This window comes from Stomoxys calcitrans, chromosome 4 (assembly GCF_963082655.1).
Source record: "Stomoxys calcitrans chromosome 4, idStoCalc2.1, whole genome shotgun sequence".
NCBI classification, from domain to species: Eukaryota; Metazoa; Arthropoda; class Insecta; order Diptera; family Muscidae; genus Stomoxys; species Stomoxys calcitrans.
The window spans coordinates 43,587,561-43,611,870 of record NC_081555.1 but is presented as its reverse complement, the minus strand read 5'-3'; the positions used below and the strand labels follow the sequence as shown (position 1 = coordinate 43,611,870).

General features: G+C 41.0%; 1 long non-coding RNA gene across 1 annotated transcript in view; it reads left to right on the top strand.

Annotated features, from left to right (window-relative positions):
* LOC106080774 (uncharacterized) overlaps positions 1-24,310 on the top strand; it is a 70,978-nt gene that overhangs the window by 18,103 nt on the left and 28,565 nt on the right. The window contains exon 2 of the long non-coding RNA XR_001220265.2: positions 7,217-7,764. This is a non-coding gene — a long non-coding RNA (uncharacterized LOC106080774). The remainder of the gene's footprint in view (positions 1-7,216; positions 7,765-24,310) is intronic.

The following is a 24,310-nucleotide window of genomic DNA, read 5'->3' as shown; positions in this document are numbered from 1 at the left end:
CATAGGTAGATATAAAAACATCTAAATTTATTTCATAATCTCAAACCATTGCAATTTTATAGTAAAAATACTGAAAAAACTCATCAAAATATTTGCGTTTACATATGCCAACACCTGGGCGATCCATGTTAAATGAAAGTTTATTGCAGGTTTATGATCTACGATGTTGACGTTGGATTCTGGATGACTTCAAAATCAATCTACAGTTATATACACAGTCGAATAACAACTAGTTCACGGGCAAAATTTGCATTTATGTATTACAGCCACATAATACAATGTCCGATATACCAGGTAATATGGATAACACTGTGGCTAAGTAGCAACTCGATTTGAAGTACCTTTAGATGGGATAAGCTTTGGTTAGGTTAGGTTGAAAACAGGGTGCATATATTAGTCCGCCCCATTCCACTATGGACATACACCTAATCCAGTAATCGGCTTGTTGTGCGCTCTAAATACACGAAAAAAGTAACCTCGAAAAATAAAATCTAAATTAGGAAATGCGTTTTATTTACAACATCCATAATTGTTTTCTATGTCACTCCCTTAAGTTGGTTCATGTCTGGTATAGTGTCCCCACCTAAGTGCCGATACCTGTTAGACGCGAAAGCCGGACAATGACAAAGAAAATGCTTCAACGTCTCATCATCTTTCCCGCATGCCCCACACATGCTATCAGTTGCCGCAAATGGGATTTAAACTTCAATATTCTTCAAATGTACGTTGAGCCGTATACGGTTCAACAGTAGATAAATATTGTAGTAATCATGGCGGATCGATCGAAAATCTCAATAGTTTGGCTGTTATAGACCAAAATATCCAAGAAACGTCTGAGAAATCAAAATCTGGGGGCTCGATTGTCACCGTAGACATATGGTGTAGTAGATTTTTTTGCTCAGTACCATCCCAAGAATCAAAAACGCGATGGGCCCTCATATATCTTGATCGCTCGGTTTGTCGATAGCACGCAAACATTCAAAGGAGCAAAACTAGAAGCTTGGAGGCAACCGTAGCACAGAGGTTAGCATGTCCGTTAAAACCCTGTGTTCGAATCCTTGCGAGAACATCTGAACATTTGTTCAGTGATGGTTATCCCCTCCTAATAGTGGCCACATTTGTGAGGTACTTTGCCCACGCCGTTTGGACTCGGCTATAAAAAAGAGGCCCCTTACCATTGAGCTAAAATTTGAATCGGACAGCAATCATTGATATGGGAGTAGTTTGACCCTTAATGGCATCTTCATGGGCAAATTTGCATAAGCAAAATTAGAAGATTGAAATTTAGCACAGACTCTTCCTACTAATGTAGGTCGGTTGGGATTGTAAATGGGCCAAATCTTTATATATTTTGATAGAGCTACCATATAAACCGTTGCCCTGATTTGGCTTCTTGAACCGCTAGAGGGCGCAACTCTTATTCGATTTAACTTTAATTTTGTACGAGGTTTTTTTTTCTTAGTTCCAACAACAGTGCTAGAAATGGTGTAAATGGGTCCATAACCTGATATAGCTCCCATATAAGCCGATCTTAGATCTTGAATGCTTGAGCCTCTAGAAGGGGCAGTTCTTATCCGACTTAGCTAAAATTTTGTACGAACTGTTTTGTGTTGACTTCCAACAGCCGTGTCGGGAATGGCCTCTAGAGGGCGCCATTCTTATCCGATTTGGCTGAAATTTAGCTTGTGATGTTTTTATATGACTTCCAACAACAGTTCCCAGAATGGCTTAAATCGGTCTATAACTTGATATAACCCACATATAAACCAATCTCGGATCTTGATTTTCTGAGCCTCTAGAGGGCGTAATTCTTATCCGATTGCTCCAACAGCTTGCCTATTGTGTCCAGCATAGAAAGTGGCCGGTAAGACGATGGCGATTCCGGATCACCTTTCCCCTTGCTGATCAAAACCAACCTTTGTTGTTTCCATGCATTTGGGAATATTCGTTCTGAAAGACATCTGTTATTGATGTTCAAAAGCATTTCTGGTCTGGTTTTCACGACTTCTACTAGGACTCCGTCGGGGTCGGCCGCTTTTCTGCTTTGAAGGCCACATGCAGCGAGTTGGAGTTATTGTGTGAATGCGGGAGTGTGTGTCCATTCCAATATTTTCATCGTTTAGTCTTGCATCGTGTTCAGGGAAGAGGGCGGTTATAATATTCCGCATTTTTTTGTTGTTGTAGCAGTTTATTGTGATCTATTGGGTTGCCCAAAAAGTAATTGCGGATTTTTTAGAAGAAAGTAAATGCATTTTTAAAATAGAACTTAGAATGAACTTTAATCAAATATACTTTTTTTGCACTTTTTTTCTAAAGCAAGCTAAAAGTAACTGCTGATAACTGACAGAAGAAAGAATGCAATTACAGAGTCACAAGCTGTGAAAAAATTTGTCAACGCCGACTATATGAAAAATCCGCAATTACTTTTTGGGCAACCCATATCTTTCGTCTGCTTGATTCTGTTGAGTGTCAAGACCCAGGAACTCTGCGACTAATAGGGGGTGCGTCCACAGGGATCTGGGTCTGAGTCGAGTGGGTCTGCGGTCCCTGGTTTCAATCGGGACATACATCTTGCACGTCGGCATCAATCCTAGCTCTGTGGGAATTGAGGCGGCTGCATCTGCCGGAACGCAATTGAGCCAGAACCACTCTGGTTTGCCGGGGGAGGTCGATTTCTTCGGGTGCAATGGGTGGCGGTCGTTCTCGAAGGACTACATTCACCCGGTAGCCAATTACCGCATCTGCTACCGTGTCTGCATGAATGTTGTTTAGACTCGCTTGATCTAGAGGTTCTCTCTTGTAGCGCTGAACCTCACGCTCTAGATCATGTAGATCTACCTCAATGTTTCTGGGCGGTGGATATCTATCCACAAGATGGTGATTTGGATGCTCTCTACGATAACAGCCCAAAAGGTATTGCTTAGACAGCATGTAGTTATGTCTTCGCACTGGTAGAATCTTTGTCTCCTGATGGTGGTGGTCCACTGTTTTGTCACCCATCTCCGTATTTGGGCTTTTCGTTCCAACCTTTTTCATTACAAATTTGTATCTAAGTCCCCATGTGTCTCGGTTGAGATCCTTTCTTAGTTCTTCACATTTTTCTCTTTTGCTTTTGGTAAGGTGCTCCGTAGTGCTTCTGCTTTTCCGCATGCAATCATGTCTGTGTTCATTGATTGAGTCATTCCACCAGAGTGCTGCGGTTCTGTTTGATCTGAGTTCCTTAATCTTACTCCTCATTAGGAGATGGCATTCCCATAAATTGCAACCGAGCTAAGTAAAATCGTGTAAATAAAAAGCAGCTCAGTGAAAGATCTGAATTGATGAACTAACCGAAAGATCTAATTCAGCAAGCTGATGAACTTTATGAATTCAATTAACTTTGTAGATGAACGAATTGAACGAACTAGTTCAATCGGCTCGGTGAAAGATCTGCATTGATGAACTAACTGAATGAACTGATTCGGCAAGCTGATGAACTTTATGAATTCAATTAACTTTGTAGATTAACTAACTAGTTCAATGAGCTAAATAAAATGACTTTGTACCTAAATTTTACTACGCTCAACTGATTCTATTTCCGAAAAGGGTGTCAATTCAACATGAACTGCGAGAGGAAGGTTGTTGCAACACATAAATTAATCATTGCAGCTTACCACTTTGACCTAAACTTTGTTCTCTTATTGTTCAGTTTCAAAAAACTACAGCCGGTAATCAGTTGTTGTTTTGACAGACGTCGACGTTAGAAAGGTTCCGGCAACATCTAAATAAATAATTCCAGCCTACCTCTTTCACCCAAACCTTGTCCTTTTAAATGTTACAGCTGAAAATCAGCTGTTGTTTTTGACAGACGTCGACGTAAGGCAACCAAAAAAATAACGGAGTCTACTCATCTCTGCATCTATGCTTATTTACCACATCTTTTAAAGAAAATTATTTATACATGGATGAGCAAAGCTGCAACTATTTAACATTCCTCCAAGCGTATTCTAACCGTTCCTATAGTTTCGCTTACCACCATAAGAGTTTCCTCCAAGTTGGAATTTTCATTGTTTTTGTCTCCTTCTTGGTCACTTTAGGAAGGCACAAAACCAGTTTCCCGCAAAATCCCGCAATTTCATCTGGAAACGTTTGTGGTATCTTCTTCCAAGAAATAAAGATGGCCAAGGCACAAAAGAAATGCGAAATCACAAATTCATCATGGCTTTATCATTCAGTTGTTGTGGTGTGATTGTGTGTAGCGTTGCGTTGTTTCTTGTCGCTTTTCTCAGGGGATTTATTGCGAATTTTTCACAATGTTTTTTTGTGATTAAGCAAAAGGAAAGAGGAAGGAAACCGACATTGTCGATTAACACACAAACGTGCATACACGTCAGAATGCTAAAAACATAACAAATCACCAAAAAAGGAGAAGAGGCACGACAAGGCAAAACATTAATGTGAAAAGCAAAAAGCAAGGAAGATCAAAGAAGACAGACAAACAAACAAAAAAAGAATACCTCTTGATTTATATGCCCGGGCTGGGTAGTCATCCAATAAGCAGGCATAACCAAAGCCACAGCCACAGCCTGAGTAACATTCACATCAACTTCAAAATAACAAGATTTAGTTGTTATTCTTTGATTCCTTCTTCGTGCTCAAATTCTCCAAATTGACAACTGCATGTGAATTGAGTTGAGCTGAACTGAGCTGAGCTGAATGTACCTACATACATACAACAATAATACGAATTGAATGGTCAAACTGGACGCAAAGGCGTATGGACGGACGGACCGATGGAAGCACTCCAACCAAACTAAATAAAATGCCCAAAATACAGTCAGATCACAAAACAAAATTGTTTTTGTTTTTAGCATGATGGCCTTAGTTACCCATGCCAAAGTGAGGGCTGCTGTACCCTCTTTGCTGACCACTCACCGCTAGTTATCCTCCAAATAACAAAACAAAAGATGTTCCATCGTTTGCTTTCATTATTTATTCTTATGTTTATACTTTAAATCGCCTCTCAGGCACTTGGGGTCCCCTAAGTGCCAGACAAAATATTGTAAATGACCAGTGAGTAAGCGAACGAGTGACTGAATGAGCATGCGTGCCTGTGTTTATTCACTACGCAAGGTAAAAGAGCGGCTAGTTAGAGAGCCAAACCTATACTTGAATGCAACATATCTTTATTCGTTTTTTTTTTTCATTTAACATCTCTGGTTTTGTTCTTTTGTTGCACTTTAATCCCCACATGCTTGATAGAAAGGGCAACAGAGTTGCCACTTACTTTTTATAACAAATCACCACATTGTAGATAGAACAAGAAGCTAAATCGGGAGATCGGTTTATATGGGAGCTGTATCAAGCTATAGATCGATTCCGACCATATTGCACACATATGTTGAGGGCCATTGGAGAAGCCGTTGTACAAAATTTGTGCTAAATCGGATGATAATTGCTCTCTCTAGAGGCTTAAGAATTCAAGGACCCAGATCGGTTTACATGGCAGCTTTATCATCTTATATACCGATTTGCGCTATACTCATTACAGTTTTTGGAAGTCATATCAAAACATTTTAGCCAAATCTGATGAAAATTGCGCCCTCTAGCGGCTCAAAAAGTAAAGAAGGGATATCGGTGTATATGGGAGCTGTATCAGGCTAAAAACCGATTAGGACCATATTCGACACGTATGTTGAAGGTTATGAGAGAAGCCGTTGATCAAAATTTCAGCCAAATTGTATATTAATTACGCCCTCTAGAGGCTTAAAAAGTTAAGATCCCAGATCGGTTTAAATGGCAGCTATATCAGGTTACGGACCGATTTTCACAATATTTGGCACAGGTGTTGGAAGTCATATCAAAATATCTCGTGCAAAACTTTAGTCAAAACGGATAGGAATTGCGCCCTCTAGACGCTCAAGAAGTCAAGACGCCAGATCGGTTTATATGACAACTATATCAGGTTGTGAACCGATTTGCACCATATTTAACACAGTTGTTAAAAGTCATAACGAAATACGTCTGCCAAATTGGATGAGAATTGAGCCTTCTAGAGGCTCAAGAAGTCAAAACCCCAGATCGATTAATATATTGTATATATGTGTTAGGTTATATATATACCGATTTGCGCCATACTCATTACAGTTATTGGAAGTCATATCAAAACTCTTCAAGGTAAATTTTAGCCATATCGGATGAAAATTGCGCCCTCCAGCGGCTCAGGAAGTCAAAATCCAAGATCGGTTTATATGGCAGCTATATCAGGTTATGAACCGATTTGAACCATACTTAGCACAGTTGTTGGAAGTGATACCAAAACACCACTTGCAAAATTTCAGTTAAATCGGACGAGAATTGCGCCCTTTAGAGGCTAAAGAATTCAAGACCCAAGATCGGTTTGTATGACAGCTATAACAAAACATGAACCGATTTGGCCCATTTACCATCCCAACTGACCTACACTAATAAAAAGTATTTGTGCGAAATTTCAAGTGCCTAGTTTTACTCCTTCGAAAGTTAGAGTACTTTCGTCAGACAGACATGACATGACGATCAAGGAAATGTATACCCTATGGGGTTTTAGACGCATATTTTGAGTTGTTACAAACAGAATGCCGAAATTAGTATACCCGCATCCTATGGTGTAGGTTATTAAAAATGTAACACGAAAATAACAATTTAACCTTTCATATATTCTTTTTCTTTCATATTTTAAATTTGTTATCGAGGTTAGTGATTCTTTGTAAGACTTTGGCTCTAGACTCTTTGAATGGATTAAAAAAGACTCTTAAAGACAATTGTTGCTGCCATTGATTTTTTTCTCAAGCAATTCGATAGGTCAGCTATGTATTTGGCAACATGCACAAAAACCCTCTCGAGTTGCATTGCCATTCAATTTGGCAACCCTGCTACGCACCCACTACTTCGCTTCACTTCAATGCACTCCACTGGTCTGTCTACACCCGGCAAACAATTTGTTTTATGACGAATAATTAAATTCTTCTGTTATCGTGGTGTTTTTGTTGCTGTTATAGTCGGTGGTCGGTGGTATCATTGCATTGTTTGTTTTTATTGTTGTTGTTTTCGAATCGGCAGTGTTGTGTTAGTTTATAGTTGTATCATGCCCTCTTATCATTTGTTTATCTCTCATGTTTTTTTTTACTTGCTCTATTTTTCTTACTTTGTTTTGTTGTTTTTCATTTTCTCTCTCACTCTCTCTCTCTCTTCTTTTCAGTTTAGAGGCAGTGAGTGATTCATTATTGGGAGACAGATAGATGTGTGATAAAGTGCAGTAAATAACGTGGAACAAAGTGTGAAACAAATTAAAGGCAACAAAAACAAAACAAAAAAATAAAGAAACCAGTCCCACATAAATTCCAAGTGCAAAACAGAAAGAAAAATATTTTTTCCACAAATCCCAAAACCATTTGTTTCTCTGGAAAGAAAAAAAATTCATATCGATAAGGTGCAAATATCAACAACAACAACAAATACCTATTCTGAAAAAAAAAAAACGAAACTCTAGTAGTGAGTGAATGTGGGGAGGCTAACTTTTTGAGGCCTGCCTGTTTGAAATATCCTCGATAACTTCCCTCTCATACTTTTCGAAAATTTTATGAAATTATCGCAAAAGCAGTTTTCTGCTCTGGATTATGTGACCGTTTTTTGCGGATATTTGACACCGTCGCAAGAACTTCAAGACACTCGGGCGCAGTCTGCACGCAGCCAATAAGCCAGACGGTTATTGGATTATAATTGGATTAAACATTAGCTCGTCAAAAGGTAAGTCAGCCATCCAGCAAGAATCAAGGGGAGAAGTTAATCTCTGCTTGTTTCTCTTCATTATCGTAATGCTATTTTGTGGTGGGTTCATTGAGCCTTAAAGAAATGTGGAAATGTGGAAATGTGTCGTATGGCAATAATGGTGGGCTAATTGTAAAATCAAATTTTATGGAGATGCTACATGTAATGCCTTACACATACACTCTCATGAACGTGTGTACATAAATGCCAGCATATTATTTAAATAAAGTGAAATTTATGGAATTTGCCATCTTTGAAATTTACAATCAATAAATTCCGTTAAGCCTTATCGCCATATAGATTGAACATGCTCACATACACATATACATATACATGTGTACATATGTGGTATATGGTGTGGTGCCATGCATTCATGCTGCAGATGTTTCTTGTAATTATGATAACCTCGTTTACAGATGACAAAATAATGGAAAGTTTAACGAAGAAAAATGACTTTCGTGTTTTGGCTGAAAATTCAAGCACTCATTACGAGGGTCTCAGGCCAATAAAAGCCACATTTATTACCCAGTTTGGCACAATGGTTTGTGTTAAGATCCCCGAAATCCATGCTGAATATTGTCTCCATCTTAATATCGTCCCCATATAGACCGATCTCCCGATTTAGGATCTTAGGCCCAAAAAAGATGCATTTATTACCCGATTTGGCCCACCTTAATATCGTCCCCATATAGACCGATCTCTCGATTTAGGGTCTTAGGCCCATGGAAACTGCATTTAATCCCGATTTGGCTGGAATGTGGCACAATTATTTGTGCTAAGATTCTCCACCTCTATGTCAGATATGATTTAAATCGGTTTATATTCCAATATAGCCCTCATATAGACCGAAAGGTTTCAAGGCCACATTAATTGCCCGATTTGGTCGAAATTTTACACAGCGAGCTGTGTTCACACCCTTGACGTCCGTATGGTTTAGAACAGACCAATTTTGGATAAAGCCCCCATAAAGACCGATTGGAGGTCTTTCACCCATAAATAGGGTATTTTTCCCCCATTTTGCTAAAACTAAGTGGAGTGAGCTCTATAAAACTCTTACACATTCTCCCCAATCTGGTGCAGATCGAATCATATTTGGATACATGTAGCTGTATTGTACTGTATTGTATCGACCTCCTGACTTTCGTTCTTGAAACCATATAAATGCAAAATTTGCCAATGAACATTCCGTTAAGGAACAGGGACAAACTTCTCACATTTCAATAAGTGCAGTGCGATTCAAGTTTAAGCTCAATGATAAGGGGCCTCCATTTTTTTAGCCAAGTCCGAACGGCATACCGCAGTGCGACACCTCTTTGGAGAGAAGTTTTACATGGCATAGTACCACACAAATGTTGCCAGCATTAGGAGGGAGAAAACCACGGCTGAAAATTTTTTCTGATGGTTTCGCCAGGATTCGAACCCAGGCGTTCAGCGTCACAGGCGGACAAGCTAACCTCTGCGCTACGGTGGCCTCCCTTTAACTCATATCAAATTCTTTTAATACCCGATATTGCTGACATTTGAATAGTGAATTGTGGCGAGTTTGGTTCACATCGGACCATATTTCGATATAGCTTCTATGGGCTCAGATTTTAACGATATGTTTTATATACTTATAACCGCTGTGGTGGGTATCCAAAGTTCGGGCCGGCCCAACCCAAATTACTACCTTTTTACTTATTAATTAAAATTTTTTTTTAATTTTCATATGAATTTCATAAGAATTTTACAAAGGCCAGAAACTTATATAGCAGCCCTCGTATTCGCAACAGGAAACTTAATCAGTCAGTCACGTGTGGCTCGGTTCTACCATATGTATTATCCACATTTCTACAAAATCCCGTGAAAATTCACCATTTATGAGCACGTAGCAGCCATATGATATCATGGGCTGATTTCGCGCAAACCCAACACGAACGTCGAGGGTCGAACGCGAAATCGTGTAATAAATAAACCATTTATGGGTGAAAAACTGTAAATCAGGAGATCGGGGTATATGGCACCCATATCCCAATATGGTTCTGTACCATACTTTGCATGGACGACCAAAGGCCTAGCACTGCTCTCAATGCCAAATTTCAGCGAATTTGGCTAATGAATCCAGCTTCCATGAGCCCTAGACTTTTCATCGGGAAATAGGTCTATATGGGGGTTGTATCAAGATATTGTCCGATTTGAACTATATTCGATACGGATCTTTTGGGTGCTAACCGAAATCAGGTATTAAATACGGCTTCTATGGGTCTTAGACCTTAAATCGCTAGATCGGTATAAGTATAGGGGGAGCTATATCAAGCTATTGTCCGAGGTATTTTATTTTATACAGATGTTGAGGATATAAATACAACTCATCGTGTCAAACTTCATCGCAAATGGGGTTGTAAATACGCCTTTTATGACCCCAAGACTTTAAATGGGGAGATCGGTATATATGGCAGCTATACACAAATAGTTACCTATCTCAACCGTTTTCGACATGAATGTTAAGGGACCTAACATAGCTCTCTGTTGCTTTTTTATACCTACCACCATAGGATGGGGTATAGAAATGTGATCATTCCGTTTGTAACACCTCGATGATCTAGGACCCCATAAGTTATATATATTCTTGATCCTCTCGACATTCTGTGCCGATCTAGCGATGTCCGTCCGTCTAGCGGTCGAACGTGTAAAGCTAGCCGCTTGAAATTTTGCACCATACTTAGTATTGATGTAGGTCGTTGGGGATTGCAAATGGGCCATATCGGTTCAGATTTGGATAAAGCTCCCATATAAACCGATCTCCCGATTTGACTTCTTGAGCCCCTGGAAGCCGCAAATTTTGTCGGACTTAGCAAAAATTTGCATATAGTGTTCTGTTATGATTGCCAAGAACTGTGCCAAGTACAGTTGCGGTGTTCTGTTATGACTTCCAATTCCAAACCAAATACGATACAAATCAGTCTATCACCATAAAAAGGAATTATCTCTGTAGTACATTGTTCGGTCCGCTGGCCAATTAGTCACAAACGGGTGTGAATTCCTGGAGGGTATCGTATTTCTGACGAACATCCGTGAGGAATAAGAAGGCGAATATCAGTGAAACACACACCATGAAAGTAACGATGGAATATGGCAACAATAGAGTTGGTTAACGTACTGTCCACTATCGCCCTCTTCTGGACACGATCGAGTAGCTACAAGGATGTCCCCGGAGCCCCGGCCCATACATGTTGTATTCCATCTTTGGCCTGATGTAGGTAATGTAGCTATTAAGAAGGTCAGAAGAAGTGAACTAGTTCTTGCACCGCTTAAGAATGCCCGATGCTGGATGCTTCTTTCGATACTTCAAGTACATGTTCTGCCCAACGGGAATCACAATGTGTTCTCACACCCATTCATTGTCCAATATCCATACCGTCGATAGTTATTGGCGATAGTAAAGAGTCAGCGAATCGTTTGTAAGACAACAAACAGCACTGCGTCTTGCGTGCATTAAAATCTACTCTATTCATTCAACCCCACTCAGAAATGGTCAGCAAGTCCTGACGGAGTGTATTATCCATAATCCGCCTCCTGTTCCCATGAGATTTCATGGAGACTTGGCCTATGGTCGAATGAATATGAATGACAGAGATTACTGTCATCCGCAAATGAGTAGATTGGAGTCGAAGTCTGACTCAGTAAATCGTCAATGAAAACAAGAAAACGAGAGAGAGAAACGGCAGAGCTTTGTGGCAAACCTGTGGTCAGTTTGTATTCATCGGAAGAGAACCCATCTATAACGACTCGAATAGTACGATTCTCTAGAAAGCTCGATAAAAATCGGGCGAAGTGCAACAAGCTTTGATAGCAGTGCACCATGCCAGATATATCCAGTGGCACGACCTTACTCTCACCAAACTGGTGAATAGATCGCCTCCACCGCCATCAGGTCGCCCGTAGAGCGATTTCTGCGGACCCCATACTGTTGGTCGCTATGAAGGCCATTAGACTCCAAATACCATACGAGATGGTGATAACCCATGCTCTCCATAAACTTGGAGAGAGCGGTAATTCCGGGAAGACTCCAGCACGGTAGGCAAGGTTGAAAAGGTTGTGTAATGGACGAGCAAGCGTCGAAGAACACTTGCGCAAGACAAGTGTTGATATGCCATCCGGGCCTGGGGATTTATTTACGTCTAGACTTTTAAGAACCCTCTTAACTCCACGAGTATTGAAGGTCATAGGAGAAGTCGTTGTACAAAATTTCAGCCCAATCGGATAATAATTACGTCCTCTGGAGGCTCAAGAAGTCAAGATCCCAGATCGATTTAGATGGCAGCCATATCAGGTTATGGACCAATTCAAACCATATTTGGCACAGTTGCTGGCAGTCGTAACAAAACACGTCATGGGAAATTTCAGCTTGATCGGTTAAGAATTGCGCCCTCTAGTGGCTCAAGAAATCATGATTCAAAATCGGTTTATGGCAGTTTATGGACCGATTTCAACCATACTCTGCACAGTTGTTGGAAGTCATAATAAAACACCTCATGCAAAATTTCACCAAATCGGATAAGAATTGTGGCCTTTAGTGGCTCAAGAAGCCAAGATCCATGATCGGTTTATATAGCAGCTTTATCAAAACATGGACCGATATAGCCCATTTACAATCCCAACCGACCTACACTAGTAAGAACTATTTGTGCAACATTTCAAGTGGCTAGCTTTACTCCTTCGAAAGTCAGTGTGCTTTCGACGACAGACGGTTGGATATGGCTTGATCAACTTAAAATGTCATGACGATTGAAGCATCTCAGCAACAATGATTTCACTCTCTGGAAAATCCTCCAAAATATTTGTAATGGAATCAGAAAGGGAGTCAAAGCCGTTAATGGAAGCCTCCCTTTCAGAGTTTGGACTTCTATATAGAAATCCGAAGTGCAGTATATGTGTTCCAATCCCGAATTGAACCCAAAGGTAGTTGAATTCAGGATCCTATGAGTCCAGGTGTTGTCGTCTTTGGAACACTATATCATTACGTACATATGCCACGAGGCTTCTGTGTGAAATAAAAGAGGCAGAGTGTGATACCCAGCGATGTGAAAATCCTGTGGATCTGAATCCTTACACACGTCGTGGGCGACGAGGCTTATATTGAATGGAAGTTAAAAGGAGGTCTGTATAGCTTTCGTTATCATAACGAGACGGGACGAGATCCTTATGCAAAATCGGTGTGGCAAGTGAGAGCATATGTAGGGCATGTGGGGAAGATGATGAGACGTTGGAGCATATCCTATGTCAATTAAGGTTTTAACTTAGGATTTTGTAAATAGCAACTTAGATTTTCTTTTTAAACCCACCACCGAAGGATGGGGTATATTCATTTTGTCATTCCGTTTGCAACACATCGAAATATCCATTTCCGACCCTATAAAGTATATATATTCTTGATCAGGGTAAAAATCTAAGACGATCTAGACATGTCCGTCCGTCTGTCTGTTGAAATCACGGTACTGTCTTTCAAAATAGAGATATTGAGCTGAAACTTTACACAGATTCTTTTTTTGTCCATAAGCAGGTTAAGTTCGAAGATGGGCTATATCGGACTACATCTTGATATAGCCCCTATATAGACCGATCGGCCGATTAAGGGTCTTAGGCCCATAAAAGCCACATCTATTATCTGATTTTGCTGAAATTTGGGACAATGAGTTGCGTTAGGCCCTTCGACATCCTTCGCCATTTTGGCCCAGATCGGTTCAGATTTGGATATAGCTGCCATATAGTCCGATCCTTCGATTTAGGGTCTTTGGCCCATAAAAGCCACATTTATTATCCGATTTTGCTGAAATTTGGGACGGTGAGTTGTGTTAGGCCCTTTTACATCCTTCTTAAATTTGGCCCCGATCGGTCAAGATTTAAATAAAGCTGCCATATTGACCGATCCGCCGATTTAGGGTGTTGGGCCCATAAAAGCCACATTTATTACCCGATTTTGTTGAAGTTTGGGACGGTGAGTTGTGTTAGGCCCTTTTACATCCTTCTTAAATTTGGCCCCGATCGGTTCTGATTTGGATATAGCTGCCATATAGTCCGATCCTACGATTTAGGGTCTTTGGCCCATAAAAGCCACATTTATTACCCGATTTTGTTGAAGTTTGGGACGGTGAGTTGTGTTAGGCCCTTCGACATCCTTCTTAAATTTGGCCCCGATCGGTCCAGATTTGGATATAGCTGCCATATAGTCCCATCCTTCGATTTAGGGTCTTTGACCCATAAAAGCCACATTTATTATCCGATTTTGCTGAAATTTGGGACGGTGAGTTGTGTTAGGCCCTTCGACATCCTTCGCCAATTTGGCCCAGATCGGTTCTGATTTGGATATAGCTGCCATATAGTCCGATCCTTCGATTTAGGGTCTTTGGCCCATAAAAGCCACATTTATTATCCGATTTTGCTGAAATTTGGGACGGTGAGTTGTGTTAGGCCCTTCGACATCCTTCGCCAATTTGGCCCAGATCGGTTCTGATTTGGATATAGCTGCCATATAGTCCGATCCTACGATTTAGGGTCTTTGGCCCATAAAAGCCACATTTATTACCCGATTTTGTTGAAGTTTGGGACGGTGAGTTGTGTTAGGCCCTTCGACATCCTTCTTAAATTTGGCCCCGATCTATCCAGATTTGGATATAGCTGCCATATAGTCCGATCCTTCGATTTAGGGTCTTTGACCCATAAAAGCCACATTCCGATTTTGCTGAAATTTGGGACAATGAGCTGCGTTAGGCCCTTCGACATCCTTCGCCAATTTGGCCCAAATCGGTTCAGATTTGGATATTGCTGCCATATAGTCCGATCCATCGATTTAGGGTCTTTGGCCCATAAAAGCCACTTTTATTATCCAATTTTGCTGAAATTTGGGACGGTGAGTTGTGTTAGGCCCTTTTACATCCTTCTTAAATTTGGCCCCGATCGGTCAAGATTTAGATATAGCTGCCATATAGACCGATCCGCCGATTTAGGGTGTTGGGCCCATAAAATCCACATCTATTATCTGATTTTGCTGAAATTTGGGACAATGAGTTGCGTTAGGCCCTTCGACATCCTTCGCCAATTTGGCCCAGATCGGTTCAGATTTGGATATAGCTGCCATATGGTCCGATCCTACGATTTAGGGTCTTTGGCCCATAAAAGCCACTTTTATTATCCGATTTTGCTGAAATTTGGGACGGTGAGTTGTGTTAGGCCCTTTTACATTCTTCTTAAATTTGGCCCCGATCGGTCAAGATTTAGATATAGCTGCCATATAGACCGATCCGCCGATTTAGGGTGTTGGGCCCATAAAAGCCACATCTATTATCTGATTTTGCTGAAATTTGGGACAATGAGTTGCGTTAGGCCCTTCGACATCCTTCGCCAATTTGGCCCAGATCGGTTCAGATTTGGATATAGCTGCCATATGGTCCGATCCTACGATTTAGGGTCTTTGGCCCATAAAAGCCACACTTGTTATCCGATTTTGCTGAAATTTGGGACGGTGAGTTGTGTTAGGCTCTTCGACGTCCTTCTTCAATTTGGCTCAGATCGGTCTAGATTTGAATATAGCTACCATATAGACCAATCTGTCGGTTTTAGGTTTTGGGCCCATAAAAGGCTCATTTATTGGCCGATTTCGCCGAAATTTGGGACAGTGCGTTGTGTTAGGCTCTTCGGCATGTTTTCTGCAACTTGGCCCAAATGGGTCCAGATACGGATATAGCTGCCCCATAGACCAATCTCTCGATTTAAGGTTTTGGGCCCATAAAAGGCTCATTTATTGTCCGATATCGCTGAAATTTGAGACAGTGAGTTGTGTTAGGCACTTCGATGTCCTTCTTCAATTTAGCCCAGATCGGTCCAGGTTTGAATATAGCTGCCACATAGACCAATCTCTCGATTTAAGGTTTTGGAGCTATAAAAGGCGCATTTATTGTCCGATATCGCCGAAATTTGGGACAGTGAGTTGTGTTAGGCTCTTCGACATTTTTTCTGCAACATGGCCCAAATGGGTCCAGATATAGATATAGCTGCCATGTAGACCGATATCTCGATTTAAAGTCTTGGCCCCATAAAAGGCGCATTTATAATCCAATTTCACTGAAATTTGACACAGTGACTTATATGAGGCTTTTCGACAACCGAGTCGTATATGGTTCAGATCGGTGTATTTTTAGATCCGATTTTTGATCAATGACTTGTACTTATTAGTATTTGGTCCAAATCGGAACATCTTACGATATAACTGCGATGGGACAAAAGGTATGCAATTTTCACCGGATTTTGATGAAAGGTGGTTTATATATATACCCGAGGTGGTGGGTATCCAAAGTTCGGCCCGGCCAAACTTAATGCCTTTTTAACTGTTATATATAAGAAATGAGAAAACGCGTTTAGTATGTAAGTATGACACTAAACAAGTTCGATTGCTTGTTCGAGGTTTCTTTATAGTATTTAGAGCGCACAACATTGTTGCATGGGGCGGATTAATATCCGCATCCTGTTTTCAACCTAACCTAGTCAAAATTCAATGAAAATATATAAGGGAGCTATATCTAAATCTGAATCGGTTTCTGGTAACTGGCGAATAACAAGCCAGTGATCTCAAAACCCATTGGATATACAAACATGAGAAAACCATAAAAGGCTTTTACTTAAAATTTGTGTAAAAAGTATTAAAAGAAGAAAAATTTCACATGTAAACGGATTATGTGAGCATAAAATGTTTTCCTACTTTATGACTTCATTAATAGACACTCCTTTCACTTACTTCCACACATGGCCAAATAATATTTGCTCACAGAAAGCCCTAGCATTTATTTTAATTAGTGTAATCTGCTATAATTCCCCGTTTTATGTTGGGGATATTAAAATCAAAGGCTTGTAAGTTGGCATGTTGTTGAATAAATTCAAATGGATATGTAAATGTAGGCCGATTATATCGACCTATACAACATGCGTGCCGCGCCGCTCACAATGAATGAATCATGGTACTCATTATTCAACAAAATAGGGCTACTGTGTCACATGGCTGGAAATATTCGTACATAAATGTCAGCGCTCGTTTTCGACAAACTAATTAGGAATCAATTTCCAATTGGCTTTTTCACGTTCTCCATATGTTTTTATACAACTGTCCCAAAGGTGTCGATGCAATGAAGTTTTCAAATAAATTTGTCACTTTTTTTAAACGAGCAAAAGGCAAAGTCGTAAATTCTGTAATGTCTCACATGTGAATTTAATGAAAAAGTTGTTGGTTGGCTTGCCCAAAACGCCGGGCAACGAACCTCTTGAGCGTAAATCCAAAACTGTTGGAGAATAGCTCAAGAAAATTTATGCATAATTAAGTGTTTCGACGCTCCAACATTTTTTTATGGCTGATAATACGATGGCTGCGATATGGGCGTGCAGCACGCACAGACAGCTACCATGCCATAATGACTGCAGATTAAGATATTTATTTATTTCTCTATTGAATCTCTGAATCTGCTATTTTTGGTAGTATTTCTTGTCGCTTTTCCCCAACGCTATTCGATACTGGGGGAAGTGACAAAGCCTGCTGCCTCAGACCATGCAGAAGGGGCACAGATATTTACTTTGTGTCATAATGGGGGTTTACCGCATAGCTTTCAGCAAACTCACCATCATCGAAACTCTGATGAAAATCTTGGTTTCTATTCTTTTGGCATTTGTTGAAGAGATATCTCAAGGTATGCCAAGGCAGCCATACAGCATCACTTCAGCATTCTTCAATGGGGGGGGGGGGAAACAAACTATTCGCCGTGGGGAGGAAAGATTCTGTTTTTTGCTCAAATGGTCACAAGTATTTCCATAAAGGGAGTCAGCCCATTTCTGAGCAGCACCAAAAGAAGAGGAAGAAGACAGACCACAAATACGAAACATTCAGAAAAACAACATTGAAATATTAAAAAAAAAAAATAAATACCAAGGGAGAAGAACCAAGCATCACCAGCAGCAGCAGCGTGTAAGAGAAGCCAAAGACAAAACAACCAAAACCGGCATACGAAAATAATCAATCAATGTCAATGTTTAATATTAATAGACTGGAAAAGTTGATGTTGTTGTTGTTGTTGTTGCTGTTGTTGTTATTGGAGTGGTTTCTGTTGTTTCTATTACAAACCAAATCGAATAGAATTATGGCTAGAATATAGAATTTATAAAGTCTTTAATCCATATCGGGACGCATGGGCGAAAGGAAAGCAAAAACACATTGGATTTGTGATTTAAGAGCTTCTTGGTTAGTTAACGAGCCGAACAAATGGTCGATCCGATGGACAAGACTAGAGCATACCCATGCTTCATATCAACGTTTAGTTGGCTTTTTTTATCCCTTTGTGTCCCCTCTGATTTGTAATTAATTCCCTGATGGAAATTCTCTATGGCCAACTATTACTGTGATCTACTTCTGCAGCACATCCCTCATAATTCCCTCGTTTATGGCAGAAATGCCTGAAATGACATGGCATGTGGTTGTAATAAAACGTTTTGTGTGATTTAATGGTCAATGTGGCAAAGAGTAAAAAAAGTGGAGTATTGCCAATATTGAAACTCGTTATTCAACTTCAAAGGGGAAATGAAGTTCAGTGTAGATAGTAAAAACAAGTAAAAAGGCGTTAAGTTCGGCCGTGCCGAACTTTGGATACCCACCATCTCGGGTATATATGTAAACCACCTTTCGTCATAATCCAGTGAAAAATGCATAATCCCTCCTTAGCAGCTATATCAAAATAGGGTCCTATTTGCACCAAATTCGACACAGATATGGCGAAATCGGACAATAAATGCGCCTTTTATGGATCCAAAACATTAAATCGAGAGATCGGTCTATATGGCAGCTATATCCAAATCTGGACCGATCTGGGCCATATTAAAGACAGATGTCGAAGGGCCTAACGTATCTCACTATCCCAAATTTCAGCAAAATCGGATAATAAATGTGCCTTTTGTGGGCCTAAGACCCAAAATCGGCGAATCGGTCTATATGGCAGCTATATCCAAATCTGGACCGATTTGGGCCAAATTGAAGAAGGATGTCGAAGGGCCAAACGTAACCCACTATCCCAAATTTCAGCAAAATCGGATAATAAATGTGGCTTTTATGGGCCTAAGACCCTAAATCGGCGGATCGGTCTATATGGGGGCTATATCAAGATATAGTCCGATATAGCCCATCTTCGAACTTAACCTGCTCATGGACAAAAAAAGAATCTGTGCAAAATTTCAGCTCAATATCTCTATTTTTAAGGACTGTAGCATGAATTCAACAGACAGACGGAGGGACATGGCTAGATCGTCTTAGATTTTTACGCTGATCAAGAATATATATACTTTATAGGGTCGGAAATGAATATTTCGATGTGTTGCAAGCGGGATGACAAAATGAATATAGCGCCATCTTTCGGTGGTGGGTATAAAAAGAATGTTGAAGGGCCTAACACAACTCACTGTCTCAAAATTCGGCGAAAAAAGGACAATAAATGAGCCTTTTATGGCCCCAAGACCTTAAATCGAGAGATCGGCATATATGGCAGCTATACCCAAATCTGGACCTATCTGTGTTATATTCCAGGAGGAAGTCGAGGGGCCTAACGCAACTCACTGTCCCAAATTTCGGCGACATGGACAATAAGTGCGCCTTCTATGGGCCCAAAACCTTAAGTCGAGAGATCGGTCTATATGGCAGCTATATCCAAATCTGAACCCATCTGGGCCAAATTAAAAAGATATATCGAAAGGCCCAGCACAACTCACTGTCCCACATTTCGGCGAGAACGGACAATAATGCGCATTTATGGGCCCAAGACCTTAAATCGAGAAATCGGTCTACAATTTATGGCAGCTATATCCAAATCTTGACCGATCTAAACCAAATTTAAGAAGAGTGTTGAAGGGCCGAACGCAACTCACTGTCCCAAATTTTGGCAAAATCGGACAATAAATGTGCCTTTTAAGGGCGCAAGACCTTAAATCGAGAGATCGGTCTATATGGCAGCTATATCCAAATCTCAACCGATCTAAACCAAATTTAAGAAGAATGTTAAAGGGCCGAACGCAACTCACTGTCCCAAATTTTGGCGAAATCGGACAATAAATGCGCCTTTTATGGATCCAAGACCTTATATCGAGAGATCGGTCTATATGGCAGCTATATCCAAATCTGGACCCCTCTGGGCCAAATTAAAAACAGATGTCGAAAGGCCTAACACAACTCACTGTCCCAAATTTCGGTGAAATCGGACTATAAAAGCCTCTTTTATGGCCCCAAGACCTTATATCGAGAGATCGGTCTATATGGCAGCTATATCCAAATCTTGACCCATCTGGGTCAAATTGAGGAAGGATGTCTACTGGCTTAACACAACTCACTGTCCGAAATTTCATCAAAATCGGATAATAAATGTGGCTTTTATGGGCCTATGGCCCTAAATGGGCGGATCGGTCTATGTGGGGGCTATATCTAGACATAGTCCGATATAAATTAACCATTCTCTTTTATAACAAGTCCACCACTCTTTATACCAGCCAGTCGAATATCCCAAGTGCGGACAAATATCCCGGCGCATTCAGTGGTACTCGTAGACGAGCGCGATAGGGTTCGTTGTATGGACCCTACTTACCCCAGAATCAACGACCTGAATCTGGAAATTTACAGGGTAGTCAACGAACATAAGCGAAATTTGTGGCTGGAACACTTGGAGCAATGTAACTTAGGTACCGATTCAGGCAAGTTGTGATCTACTGTTAAGTAACTCTCGAACCTCAGTAGATGGGACGACAAGACCTCAGTAACTTTTGGTGACGTTACCGTGACTCATCCGAAGAGTTGCGCCAGGTTGTTCAACCGTCAATTTATTGTGTATCTCGAGAGTGACAAAGCTAGGAGGAAAGCCATTCGTCGTAGCTGTGGTATTCGAGCTGAAGAGCAGCCATCATAATTCACAGTGCACGAAGTTACGAATGCCATCCGTGGCTCCAAGTCATTCAAGGCGTTGGGGCCCCGACGGATTCTCTACACTGATGCTGAAGAATCTGGATCAACCTGGAGTCAAGTAACTTAAGACTCTCCTCAACCTGTCTTTGAAAACTCTTAAAGTATCTGATCTCTGAAAGATGGGCAAAGTAATCCCGCTACTGAAGCCTGAAAAGGAACCGAGTAAAAGGGAGTCGTACAGAACGATCTTCCTACTCTCACCAGTAGCCAAGACGCTTGAGGGACTACTCCTCTCGAGCCTCGTTGGGAAATTTCCATTCGCCGAGCATCAGCAGGGATTTCGAGGACTTCATAGCACAATAACTATCCTGCATGCCATCACAGCACACATTTGCCAAGGCTTCAATCACCCCAGGCCATGTGATAGGACGGTCCTCGTGGCACTGGACCTATCGAAGGCATTCGACTTGACATAACATGGACTTGACATGACATGGCCATTCCAAACTCCTTGAGGACATCGTCAATACGTTCCTCCAGCCAGGCCTGAAACGCTGGATCGCGAATTATCTGTGTGGTCCCCAGTCATTTTTGGAATTTAGAGATAAGAATTCGAGTTCCGCAAGGCGTGGTGATATTTCCGGCACTGTTTAACCTCTACCTATTACACCGCCTACAGATGGCATAGAGATCGTGTCATATGCGGAGGATTGATACGATCAAGTCATCAGGCCCCACACCCATTGATGACATCTGTAATAGGTTAAACATCTACCTCAACGAACTGCCAGTTAGTCGGAGATCCTCCGTATCCATTACACCCAGAATCGAACTGTCGCCGCAACCATCCTCGTTCAGCATGCCGAGCTCTCTCAGCCTAAGAGCGACCCTGGCGGCGCAGTTCCAAATCTGGGCCCCAATGGGCTGCATATCAAGCATCGTCCCCAGACCTGCCTGCGGTGCAGATCCCAGCGCCCCTGTGATCCCGAAGCAGGCCAGTCTCTGGACCTTTTCCAACTACTTCGCATGCATTCTCTTCCCTACGGCGTCCCACCATACCAGTGCTCCATTGGCCAATACTGGTCTCACGATGGCCGTATACATCCAATAAATCATCTAGGGATTCACCCCCCACTTCCTATCGAACATCCTCCGACAGGAGTAAAAAGCGCAAAGTGCCTTACGGCTTCTTTCCTCGGTGTTTCTCTTCCAGGACATTTTCGAATCGAGGACTATGCCTAGGTACTTCGCCTCATTCGACAGCCGCAGGGTGATCCCGTCCAAGGACGGTAGTCTGAACTCCGGTATCTTATGCAAATTTTGCCCATGAACATTCCACTAAGGAACAGGGGCAAACTTCTCACATATCAATGAGTGCAGTCCGCTCAAGTTTAAGCTCAATGATAAGGGGTCTCCTTTTTATAGCCGAGTCCGAACGGCGTGCCGCAGTACGACACCCCTTTGAAGAGAAGTTTTACGTGGCATAGTACCTCACAAATGTTGCCAGCATTAGGAGGGGAAAACCACCGCTGAAAATTTTTTCTGATGGTCTCGCCAGGATTCGAACCCAGGCGTTCAGCGTCATAGGCGGACATGCTAACCTCTGCGGTACGGTGGCCTCCACGCGGTATCCGGTATCTTATATCTACGCGTAAAGAGCACCAGCTCCGTCAACTGGTTAAATTAGGCAACATGTTGTCCCACAGATGTTGTGATAACAAATTTCATTGGTCTTTCATGTTTGCTGGGTAGGCAATCTTTGTAAGATACCCTAAACAGATTGTAAGTAAAGTAACAGCAATTGGGAATAATGTAAACAATGTTCATTGTTCATTGAGGCCTACATACATGAGGGGAGTTTTGTGTGGTGTCCCTTTGATGAATGTGGGTATCATTAACCTTTGTGCGTTAGACTGATTGCAGGATATCCAAAGGCATTGCTGGCTAGATTGAAGCGATAAAAACAGGTCGTTTTCTTCGATTTGCCAAAGCAGCAGCAGTATAGCTGGCAACCTGTGTGTTTGCTGTCTGTGGGTCTGTTTGTTTGCAATGGGTATTTATCAACGCTATACATCCGGTTAAATATTTGCACAATACTCGCCTGAGCGAGGTGACTAAACTTTCCAAGGAATATTATCCGATTATCTGCACCGCCAATGCACATGAGAGAGTGTTGGTGCATTATCGCTTTGAAATTCTGAGTATTTCAGTATATTTGTTCAAGATAGGGGAACGTTGGATGTAGTCATTGGTTCTATAACGCATTGCTGCAATCGTTGCATTGATAATTGGGAAATCTTTGTTTGGTTAGTAACCAGGGATTGTTGTGATATGCTTCCATTGTACACTTTTTCATGACAACAACCAAAAAACCGCTCTCACAGAGTAGAAAATTCTTCGACAAAAATGGACTGAACCTTTTCTTTGTTTTCGATCTTTTGATTTTCTATTTACAATACCTTGTCTTACGAAAGGTAAACTCAATGGTTTGGTTGGCTGCAACAAAACTCCCCATGGAGCATATCAATAATTTTCGTTTCTCCTCCTCCCGCTCCCCAAACAGTCCCTGCGGTCCCTTGAGCATAGATGAGGAGAAAGCCTTCTTCTCAATTCTTTTCAGATTTAATCAATACTTATTTGAATAATAATGAAAGCATTCGTTCTTGCTGCTGGGATGATGGCATAAAATGAAAACTTTGTAAGTTACTTGGGCCAAGAGGGAAATCTCTTATCTTCTCTCTCCTCCCCTACTCGCTGTCAAGTGAAAAGGTACACAAGACAATGCCGTTTTGCTACAGATGACAACATAGTTTTGTGGGTATTCTTATGATTTCATGCTACAAAGTTAGCCACAAAATTATTAATTAGTACAAGTGCTGTAATCCGTAACAAAGACCGCTTGTTTAGATGGGTGTATTAGGGTGGCTTAAAGTTGTATACGAGAACTCCGTGTTAATAAAATAACCAAGGGATAAATGAGAGTTGTAGTAGAATTGCCCTAGTTTTTATTTGAGTTGTTTCCTCATCTTGTTGAATTCTTGATTGAGAATAGAAAACAAAATGAAAACCTTTTTAAAAAGTTAAGGCATATGTGGTGCCATAAATGCATTGGACAGGCTATGGAGATTGCCATTTCGAAGCTGACCAAAGCTTCATCGTCGGTCCGCTAAGCCCCATAAAGATTACATGTGTTCCCCCTATTCATTGCTTAGTGAGCAGTGTAATGTTGGAAGCATGCCTTTTGAACGAAAAGTTTGATGGTTTTTGAAAGCATGTGATCTTTAAGTGGCAAAACCGCCTGATGAGACCCTTCTGGTAGGGCCGAAATCGCGATCGCACTTCGCACATATTTTACTTTGATTTTTTAAAGGTTTTTTTTTTGTTTTTGCTTTTCTTTTGGAAGTAGAAACAAAAACGAAGACCCAGCTGGTAGTAAATCCAATAACAAATCTTATATATTAGGTTGCCCAAAAAGTAATTGCGGATTTTTTAAAAGAAAGTAAATGCATTTTTAATAAAACTTAGAATGAACTTTAATCAAATATACTTTTTTTACACTTTTTTTCTAAAGCA